Below are 10164 nucleotides of genomic sequence, written 5' to 3'. Positions count from 1 at the left end.
TATGTTATTCTGTATATGTTTTAATACTGGCTAGATACAATACAGATTAGATCAGTACCTCTTGCCCTTCTCTTCCTGAGAGTACTGCTACAGGTTGCAGTCAGAGACAGCTTATCAAGAACAGTGCAGTGCATATAATTGTGGTGTGTTTTCATTCCATTTATAATGAATAGGCTGCTTTAACTCAAAGTACTCATGCTGTAGAATGTGTTAATAAACCAGAAGGGATCACACTAGTGTGAATGCGCCCCTTTTGATTTGAATCCATCCAAATTGTACAAGCATAGGAACTTGTGGTATATATGGTCAGACAGCCATTTTCCTTTACAAACTTACTACTGATGTTTAAATACTTGTTAAAAAAATCACATGTATTGAATATATCTGAACAATAACTTATTTTGTAGGCATCAGTGACCCCTCAATTGTTATAAACTAAAAACACAGTAATTTGGTATATATGAATAATACTGTGGTTTATCGAGAAAATGCTTGTTTTATGGTTCAGAAATCCTGGCAAAGAGCGATTGGTTCATAGGTGATTGTTCAAGGTGTAAATGGGACTATCTTGTTCTTGCAAATTAAGTGTTGAGTAACATTCAGATTTGTAATGCTTGTTTAAGCAAAGAATTACTTACTAGAGGGCCTTTGTATCCCTTCAATCATAGCTATAAAAAGTCCAATTTTGTAATGATTTATATCCCTATTACCTGGTAAAAGGGAATTCTCTGTAAAATGCTGCCTGTTAATCCGAGAGGATAGATGATATAACTGCACAGCTGCATAATATAAATGGAAATTTGGGAGAGATACCTATCCTGTGTTTCATGGTCTCTGAAATGTACTTCATTTTCAATTTGGATGCTTATTGTGCCATATAAATGAGGTCAGAATACAGGGATTTTTTGTATTACACATTATATTTTTAGAGATACACAATAAACAGAGAATAGAAAAGTCCTAAATAATCAAATAATAATACAATCACATATTTTTTTTTTCTTAACTATAAAGAGGGCTTTGTTGGTATTTGTAAAAATTAGTTTAATGTTGTATTTGTATATTCATTATTTTTGTACATTTTGTGTATGGAAATGCTAAAGAAGAAAATACAAAAAATTAACCTAAAACAATTGCAACCAGGAAGTTTTCTTTTTATTTTATTACAGATAGATTTTTACTTTTCTCCTGCCATCTTCTGTTTTCTTTTTAAGGATGAATTTCCTTCATGTGTTGGAGTTCCATCATACCCCAGTGAGTAATTAGGATAACCGAAGATTCCACACCAAGAAGAATCCAGGAAAAAGATGCCAGCAAGGAATCTTAAGAATGATGCATCACTGGATTGAAAATAGTTTTTCTTCATTACAGGTAGTCCCTGGGTTACATTCAAGATAGGGATTGTAAGTTTGTAAGTTGAATGTAAGTAGGTACAGGTACATTATTGTAATTAATGCAATTAGGACACATGTTTTTCTCAACATAATATTAGGCAGCATAGTGTCAGTTATTGTATAAAACCGTCACTGTGAGCTAATCCCAAACAAAGCAAAAAAAAAAAAAAACTTTATAGAGCCTAGACATTCAATAACTTCTGGAGCAAGCTGTGCTTAAATATGCAAAAAGAAACAACTGCAGAGTTTGTCTTGGTCATTAAAGAGTTACAACCAAAAGACTTCTGCAAGTCATGCAAACCACCCTCCTTCCCCCATAAAGCCATGCTCCTGCACACCTCGTTTGTATCTAGGAGTTGTCTGTATGTCGGATGTCCTTAACTCGGGGACTACCTGTATTTGGGTACTTTCACTTTTCTAACTTTTTCACTGCATACTTAAAAAAAAATAAAAATCCAATCAACTTCTCAACCTCTCAATTCAATAAATTTCCCCAAAATGGTAAGATTGCACTGAAATCTCATTTTCACCAAAATATAAGAGAAATGTTGCAAGACATATAATACTTTTAGTAACAAAATCAATATAAGGTCTTAAAAACATATATTTTTCCAGTGACACTAATTGGAAATTTTGAATTCAAACTAATAGCATATTGTATTAATGGCTTGACAGTTAGTGCCCTAAATTTGTCTGAAATGTGGATGCCTCATACTTTGAAATGAGATACAATAAGTAATATTTATTGTAGCTGATAAGGAGTGCAAAAGTAATTTTCTAGAAGGAGAATTAAAAATGTGGACTGGTGCATTTCCAGGCCTGTATTGTCTTTTGTGTGTAGATTGTAACTATTGCATGGATTATAGATGTATTAAGAGTTATCAAAGAATAATGGTGTATCATTAGCATATAAACATAGCCTAACTTCCAACAAAATCATTAATATTACTGTTACTAGCATATATGATCATGGTGATAATTCATATTTAAAAATGAAGTCCTGACATGCATACAAGTGAGACACCTGCTCAGCACTTTAGTGGCATTATTAAGAAGTTTCTAACAGCCACCAATTTATTTCCAACCTGCCATAGAAGTTTGGAGGTAACTGGTGATACAAGAAGCAATGAAGGCAAAGCACTGTTTTCAATAAGTACACTATTTGCATGAGTTCAAATAGGTGGGGAGTTTTTGGTGTGTTTACCATTACACACTCCTGTATTTTGGCAGCACCCTACCCATGGCCCCATGGCCACCTATGGGAAATGTTTTTATTGGTTAGCCATAGTTCCTTAATGATATTTCAAGATTTGATTCTGGCTTTGTGGCTTTGCCTATTTAGATATTGGGATAGTCAGACATTACTCATGGTTAAATATAAAGAAAGATTTCTGATAAAATTTTATAAAGGTCCAGATGAGATTAAAATATTTGTGCATAATCATGCATAATCGTTAGTCGTTCGTTTTCTAACAATATTTATTGCAAGTGTGTACCTAGCTTAACTACTGGCCGTTAATACAACCCACATTACTTTGTATTGGGCACATTGTAGTACCTGTTTAAATTTTCAAACTAACAAAAAATTGTGAAGAATGTATATAGATAATGGTATCGCTGCAATCAGATTCTGGTATTCAAGCTGCTGTGCAGACACTTCCCAGTCAGTTATCGCACAAAATGATTTATAAAACTCTACAGGGATCAGATTTGAAGCCAGTTACCCTATAAAATGCCTGTTTTTAATTATGGAAAGAATGCATTTGGTTCTAAAGTGATTATCATTTCATTTGTCAGCAAACAATTTCACTGTGGTTAGGCAAAGCACCAACTTGAATACTTTTTATTCTTCAATTTATTATGCAGTTTATCTTTGCAGAGAATTTGCAATAGTACCACATGCAGGTCACCGAATATAAGAAATATCTTTCTGGGAATCTAAAAGCTTCAGGCAAAAAGTCATTACTAGTAGCATTACCTACCTATACAGTTATTTTTGTACTTCAATAAATCTGTGCCTCCTGTGCCATAAAGTTGTGGTACCCCGAGGAGTGTGAGGACCTTTCCAGGCCAGTCGTTTGTTTGTCATCTCTGCTCCACTTCCTCATACAAGCCCGTCTTCTTTGAGTCAAATCATCTTGTTCTCAATTTTTTCACTGCAGTTCGCAAATGTAATTTGAATTTTAAATTTTTAAAAAAAATTATGAAGTGACAATCAGCTTAAAAGATCACCACTTTTTAGTGTGCTGCTTTTGTGCTGTAATCCTCTTTCAGACATGAGGTCTAAAATCATGTGGTTTAGTTAGAGTTAGAGGTAATCACAGCATTTGATGAACACAGTGTCATACGGTTGAATGTGCATTATAGAACTGCAAGGTATAATGGGCCATCTCTAGACCTCCAGCAACTAGAGCAACACTTCTGCAAAACAACTGCATTCAACTGCAGCTTACTGCAACTGGAACATATTCCCATTCAAGTCAATGGGTCACTTAAGGGCAGCCAAAAGGTAAATGTCACATCCAGGAACAATGCCACAAACTTTACCACAAATGCAACTGTGTGAAATTGTATGCACAAAATTGCTCAACTGCACAGTTGAGTGTTGGTAAAATGCTGTAGTTTACCATGGATCTAAAAAAAACATAACTAGACTAACTAACTAACTAACTTAGCTTTTGCCAGTAGAGAATGCCATAAGAAACAATACAGAACAGTGGTGTTTGTTCTCCAACCTAATGGTAACTCTTGAGCCTATTGCAAGTCTCAAAAGTTTCAATAGCCTGCCCCCATGTAAGACTATTGCTGCTTATGGCACTTTGGACAGAGCTTTTGATTGCCAGAAGTATTACTTTACCCCAATTCTTTCCTTTTGAAACCCTGAACAAAACTTGTGGACACTTATAAATAAGGCATTCTAAAAATGGTGAACATATTTCCAAAAGTGAAAAAAAACCTGAGAAAAAACTTTCATTTCTCTAAATGTGACTGCCAAATCTTGTTAAATATCTAGTGTGATTTGTCATCACTGTTCTGCTCACTGTTATTTTTGCTGGAGGCTCTGAAATTAGGAAGCCAAGATAGTCACCTCCACACACAGACATAGCGCAGACCAAGATATGGTAAATTAGTGATGGGGAAATGATCAGCTGCAGGGAAACCAAAAGTGATACTGGTGAGTATGGTGAATAACCATTAGCTGTCTGTCTGCTTGTATTATTTCAGCCAGCATTAATGTTGTAATAGAGAGAATGGAAAGTCGTCTGGGGTGGGTTTGGACATTCAGGATAAAAATTCCCGCCAAGCTCAACCTCTTATTTATGTGTTTTAGCTTTACAGACACTTCACAAAAAATGGATTTATATAATTTAAATATTTCAAATAAATACATCAACCAGAATTTGTATAATGTATTATTATTTAATTGTTTTTTTTGTATTTCTAAAGAAAAAAAAATATAAAATTATAAAAGCATGATAAAATAAAAAAAATATATATTTCTTTGTAGTTTTCTTTATAACTTGTTAGTATTTTATTTTCTTTTGTACCACGGTCATTTTATCACAGATCTGGGTATCTATTTGTTTACTAAGCCTATAGTATGGTAAGGGCAGTGTTTTTACAACCTCCCAATCAATTGTATTTGATATTCTTGGCAACATACTTAACCGCTGACTTTTTACAGATTTCACTACCTCATTGGGTAAAAACAAAATATTTTCCAGAATATATTTTTGTTCTTGAACCATTTGAACCCCTATAAACAAGCTACTTGCCAAAATAAAATAGCTTTTTTCCCCTTTCATTTTTTTCTTGGTGCAATTCTGCTTCACTCATCCAGATAATAAGACATTAATTATTAATGACGACTAAGCAATGTCAAAAAGTGGTAAAAGTGCTGGAAATGACAGCTCTGATGTGCAGAGGTGCCCCAACCCTGCCATTTAGGATGAGACACATGCTGAGCTTAATTATTATCTGAACAGAGAAATCTGCCCATCACCGTCCATCTTGAATATTTTTTAATTTTGATTAAGTGATTGTAGGGGATTGATACACAGCAGAATTTATGTAGAAAATGCTTGACAGTCAGTTGGAAAAATACAGATTTATAAGAGCTAAGTTTGATTTAAGGAATCAGATATGTTAAGCAATACTAAACCATAGCAATTGTCCTAATCTTTAAATGCTTTAAAACAAATGTGTACAATTATTATATGTGTAAATAATAAAACACATAAATTACATGTTTAATAAAAGGTAAATAAAAGGTTTATTAAAAGGTACTCTGTACTTGTACCACCATTGATGTCCTGACATTAATAAGGAAGCTAAATCTTTTTAACAAAACTTTCCTTTAATGCATTTGTCATTCTTATGCCCTGAAAGTCTAAGCCACCTTTAAAAAGCTCACTGCATCATTATCTTGGTTTTTTTGGAACGCCAGTTTTTCCTGTATTTTACGTTTCTGATTAGGACCCTCCACAGTTTAGCTCTCTGCACCCATGCCTATCCTGCCACTTTGCAATCAATCAGAGTGATGGCAAACACCTGCTCCTACATCAATAATTGGCTTGAACAGCACAATCCCAAAGGAGAGCTGCAGTCCTGGCTAGAAACCAATTATAAAGCCCAGTGTGTGAATCTGTGCTGGCACTAGGTAAATGAAAGTTAAACTGTAGGCATTTATAAAATGCCATGTAATGCAACTGGACTGGCATTTATTTTCTGAAAATGTCATTACCATGTTTGCCTTTTACTGACTTCATTTTTTGGTCAACAATTTTCTAATGTCAAGGGAGTGAGACATTCTTCTGGGAAGAGATTTAAGGAAATACAGTGGTCATGCCTATTTAGGGATGCATGTTGGGGATACACCATTTTAACCCCTAGGGGATTATTCAAGGGGAAATTGTAAGCGATTTAAAATTCAAACTTAATTTTTTTTTTAATGGAACTGAAAGGTAATATAATAAGGTCATGTTAATTTCACTTGTTTACTCTGCTAACCCACAATACATAGCCGAAAAGTGGCTGCATCTTCATGCAGTCCTGGTTTTTATCAGGTCCTTACAGCACTTGAAATATCTTCTGCATAATTTAATGACACAGTCAGATCTTAAAAACCTGTCAAATGAGTTTCCAAGGTCAGGTTGTATTGTCTGTGCAAAATCTGGAAGAACAGCTCAGCAGTGATATTTAAATAGCTGATCATTGAAGGGGTTTCCACTGGCATATGGTACATAAGACATATTACACCCAGTCAGCAACACAGAGGACCGAGACAAAGATTTTCCAGTTACGGTTTTCTGTCCTGCGCTCACTGGTGTGTTCTAGAAATATATTTAAATAATATTATTATTAAATATATTATTATAATATAATATTATATAATATTAATATATAATATATTATTATTATTATTTATTAAACACCAACTACATTGTGAAATGCTCTGCAATGCACTCAAATATACAAAATATCTCTATGTGTTTGAAAACTTCCCATGTACAGTTGACAATCAAAATTGTCGAAATTCCAAAATTCCAGATTTTTTTTTATACTTCCCTCCCTGGCACACACAGGCCAGCCTTCCTCTCGCAGCACCATGGCAAACAAGACCTAACAGCTGTTTCTGCAGAACAGTGCCATCAAAACATTAGTGGCCAAACAGTGTACTGCAGTCCCTGTATTGAAAATGCGGGAAAACTGAAAAATCCGGATTATCGATTGCTTATCGATTATCCAGGATCGATCAGATTTTCGATTGTCAACTGTATTAAAAATCAGCTCAAGATAGAATGTAAAACATATTGGGGAAACATATTTGCATTGTACGCCCAACCTCTCACCATGGTTAAGATAATGCACACTCCTGTGAACTACCCATTTCTAATCCATTTGCAAGGTAGACAATCCTTTTCAGTATCTATCCCACTGCCTCACCCTTAGCCTATATTTTGTACTCCCAGTGAGTACCTTACTAGTAGTTCCAATTATTTGCTCTCTCTTCCTCCTGTAAACTCTCCTGAATAATACGCAAGCAGAACATTGACCCCATCACAGACTTGATTTTAATATTAGCTTGTAATAAATGAATAAATATATAGTTTTATGATAAATTTAATTAAAAATCCTTCTACAGTTTTACAGAAAAAAATTATCTGGATGAGGTTTACTGTATTTGCTACAAGTCTATCTTTTGATGTAAACCCGCTTCCAATATCTGGATGCATCATCCCAGCCAACATACCTGGTAGAATTAGTAACATCTGGTTCTCTGATATCTGGCTGGTACAATGGGGCACGATGGCTTGAGGTGCATTAGCCTGAGTGCTGATTCAAATGACTTGTTTTGGATCTCCCACTACAGATTGCCAAACATCATTCTTCTGGGAGACACTGAGCAGAGTGAGTAGTTGGCCAACCTTCAGCCCCCACCTGTTCTGTTCAGATGTTCAGCATCTCTTACTGCAAGAGGATGGATGAGATCAGCATGACAATTTATTGTTAGTTTTTACTGTTTCACATCAAAATAAAAGACTGTATGCAATGCAAGAAATGAAGACAAGAATGCAGACTTTTTGTATTTCAAAAGGAATAAAAGAAATATGTACTATTACATGTCTATACAAATCCATCTGCCAATAATCAAAGGAAAGTACCACTTATAACCCTGTCTCTGTCATTCTTCCTTCTCTGTGTTCCAAATGGATTTCATCTGAAGGATACAGGTCACGGATGCTACATTTGTATACATATTGTACTGCTGCCTCTTTTTTTCTTTAAATAACATATAGGAAATATTGTGCCCAGGCGTTTGCTTCTAAAACTGTAAAATGTTGGATGACAGTTAAGAGACAACTTGTTCTGTACAAGAAAAGAGAGAGAAATTGAAAGAAAAGTGTATCCATTGGTAGAAAAGAGAGAAAACAGGAGTAATAGGGAAAGCTTGTAAGGCTTACCTGACTGGATATAAATTGGGCTAAATGTATATCCTTGCCACTAGTCTGCTGGAAACCATGAAGCATGTGTTAAATTAAAACAAAAGAAGTAAAATGCTGATATAGGACATGTGGTCGGTGTGTTGTGGTAACTCCACTAACACACATTATGTAGCACATTACCATGCACTGTGTTAGGACAGCCTATTTAAATGGGGCACCCTAGCAGATAAATGATTTGACATACTATATTTAATATTTTATCTGATGTAATGCACGAAATACACTGTAGCATGTTAAATTGTATTGTTGTCCTGCAAATGAACATGTATAGGCTGTGTTGTGCTACACCCATAGCATTATCACATTATAACAGCAGTGGTCAAGTGTTATTGGGGCCTAATATTGGTTTCCATCTCCACTCTTCAAGTTCCACATACATGCCAGGATTTTTATAAAAACTAAGCAAATCCCTGACTGTAAATTAAAATTATCTCCACTTACTGATGTATAAAAATGTGTGGGGATCCTGGCCTTTAAAGACTGGAGTTGGACAGCTTTTTAGCAGCCTGTGGAGGGAGATTAAAGAAAACCTGTACTGAGGAATACAGCATGCCATTCTCTCTTAAAATGCTTTATGTCTTTCCGTCATCTGATCCTTGGTGACTCCTCTCAAACTTTCCTAAATTGTATACTTGTTCCAGATCAGAGTAAAAGTATTTGGGCCGGAGAGTCTGCATAACAAACCAGACAGGTAGCATTTTCAGAGGAAGGTTAACAGTGGCAGCCCCCAAGGCGACGTTTGATTGGGCTAAAGTTGTGGAGAAGGTTGTGGACCTTTAGAAGCTGTATTTCTACGGAGAAACATATATCATTTTTATATTGTTATTCAATATTGACTGCATGTAGATGCAAATCTAGCACTCATGTAAAAAAATTTGTTCTGAGCTTATCGACCTAAAATAGACCCAATCAAGGATGTAGTGGTAACCAAAGCAGACCATGCAATAGCTCCTGAGCCTGGAGGTAATGGAAACATATAATCAGAAAGAAGATTTATATATGTGGAGGCAAAATTTGGTGAGGACACTTGGATATAATCAACTAGAAGATTTATATATGTGGAGGCAGAATTTGGTGAGGACACTTTAGGAGCTAAAGAAGATACAATGGTAAAATCAATAAAGGACTGCTAAGAAAAAAACATTTTGTAATATTAGAGAAATTTTCTTTTACCATGAATATTTAATATTGTTTTTCATAAATTTTAAAATTCCTTATGGTAGACACTGGCAATACAGCATATATTATATATTGAAATCAAAATGGGATAGATTAATTTGCTTACCCAGGTTTAATTGGCGGTAGCAGTCAGCAATGCAATAGCCACTGGTCAAGCTGAGAGTGGCAGACGTTGCAACAGAAGTTCAGCACCAGGGGTTTTATTAACAGAATGTTAAGCAGCTTTATGTGACTAGCAGACGGACATGAGAGGGTCTGATGAGGTATATCCTTTGTGTAGGGGAAATTATCCACGTGTTTTTTTTTACCAGTTTAGTTGCAAGTCTAGACAGGATTTTATTATCAAAGGTTTCAATGAATCTATAAATTCTGTTTATTTAAGTAAAAGATCATTGTATGAAGCTGGTACTTGCCACATTCTGATCTGAGATGTTTCACCCATCAGTCTAATGTAGAAGCACAAATTCCACATACACATATACAAACCACTGCTCTGCTTCAATAACCTGCAGAAAATTTTTACTTACGGCAACAATGACTGACAAGATGAGTCCTGAATAGAATCTGTGGTGTAGTAGAAACCT

The 10164-nt window shown here is 35.1% G+C and overlaps 1 long non-coding RNA gene across 1 annotated transcript; it reads right to left on the bottom strand.

Moving 5' to 3' along the window:
- Positions 1 to 1048: 1048 nt before the first annotated feature.
- On the bottom strand, positions 1049 to 9746 carry LOC140322666 (uncharacterized). The gene is made up of 3 exons (XR_011919227.1): positions 9687 to 9746; positions 7648 to 7865; positions 1049 to 1378 (listed from the first exon to the last, which is right to left on the bottom strand). It is a non-coding gene; the product is annotated as an uncharacterized lncRNA (long non-coding RNA).
- Between the last annotated feature and the right edge of the window lie 418 nt (positions 9747 to 10164).

This window comes from Pyxicephalus adspersus, chromosome 1 (genome assembly GCF_032062135.1).
Source record: "Pyxicephalus adspersus chromosome 1, UCB_Pads_2.0, whole genome shotgun sequence".
NCBI classification, from domain to species: Eukaryota; Metazoa; Chordata; class Amphibia; order Anura; family Pyxicephalidae; genus Pyxicephalus; species Pyxicephalus adspersus.
This window is presented reverse-complemented; position numbering and strand designations above follow the sequence as displayed.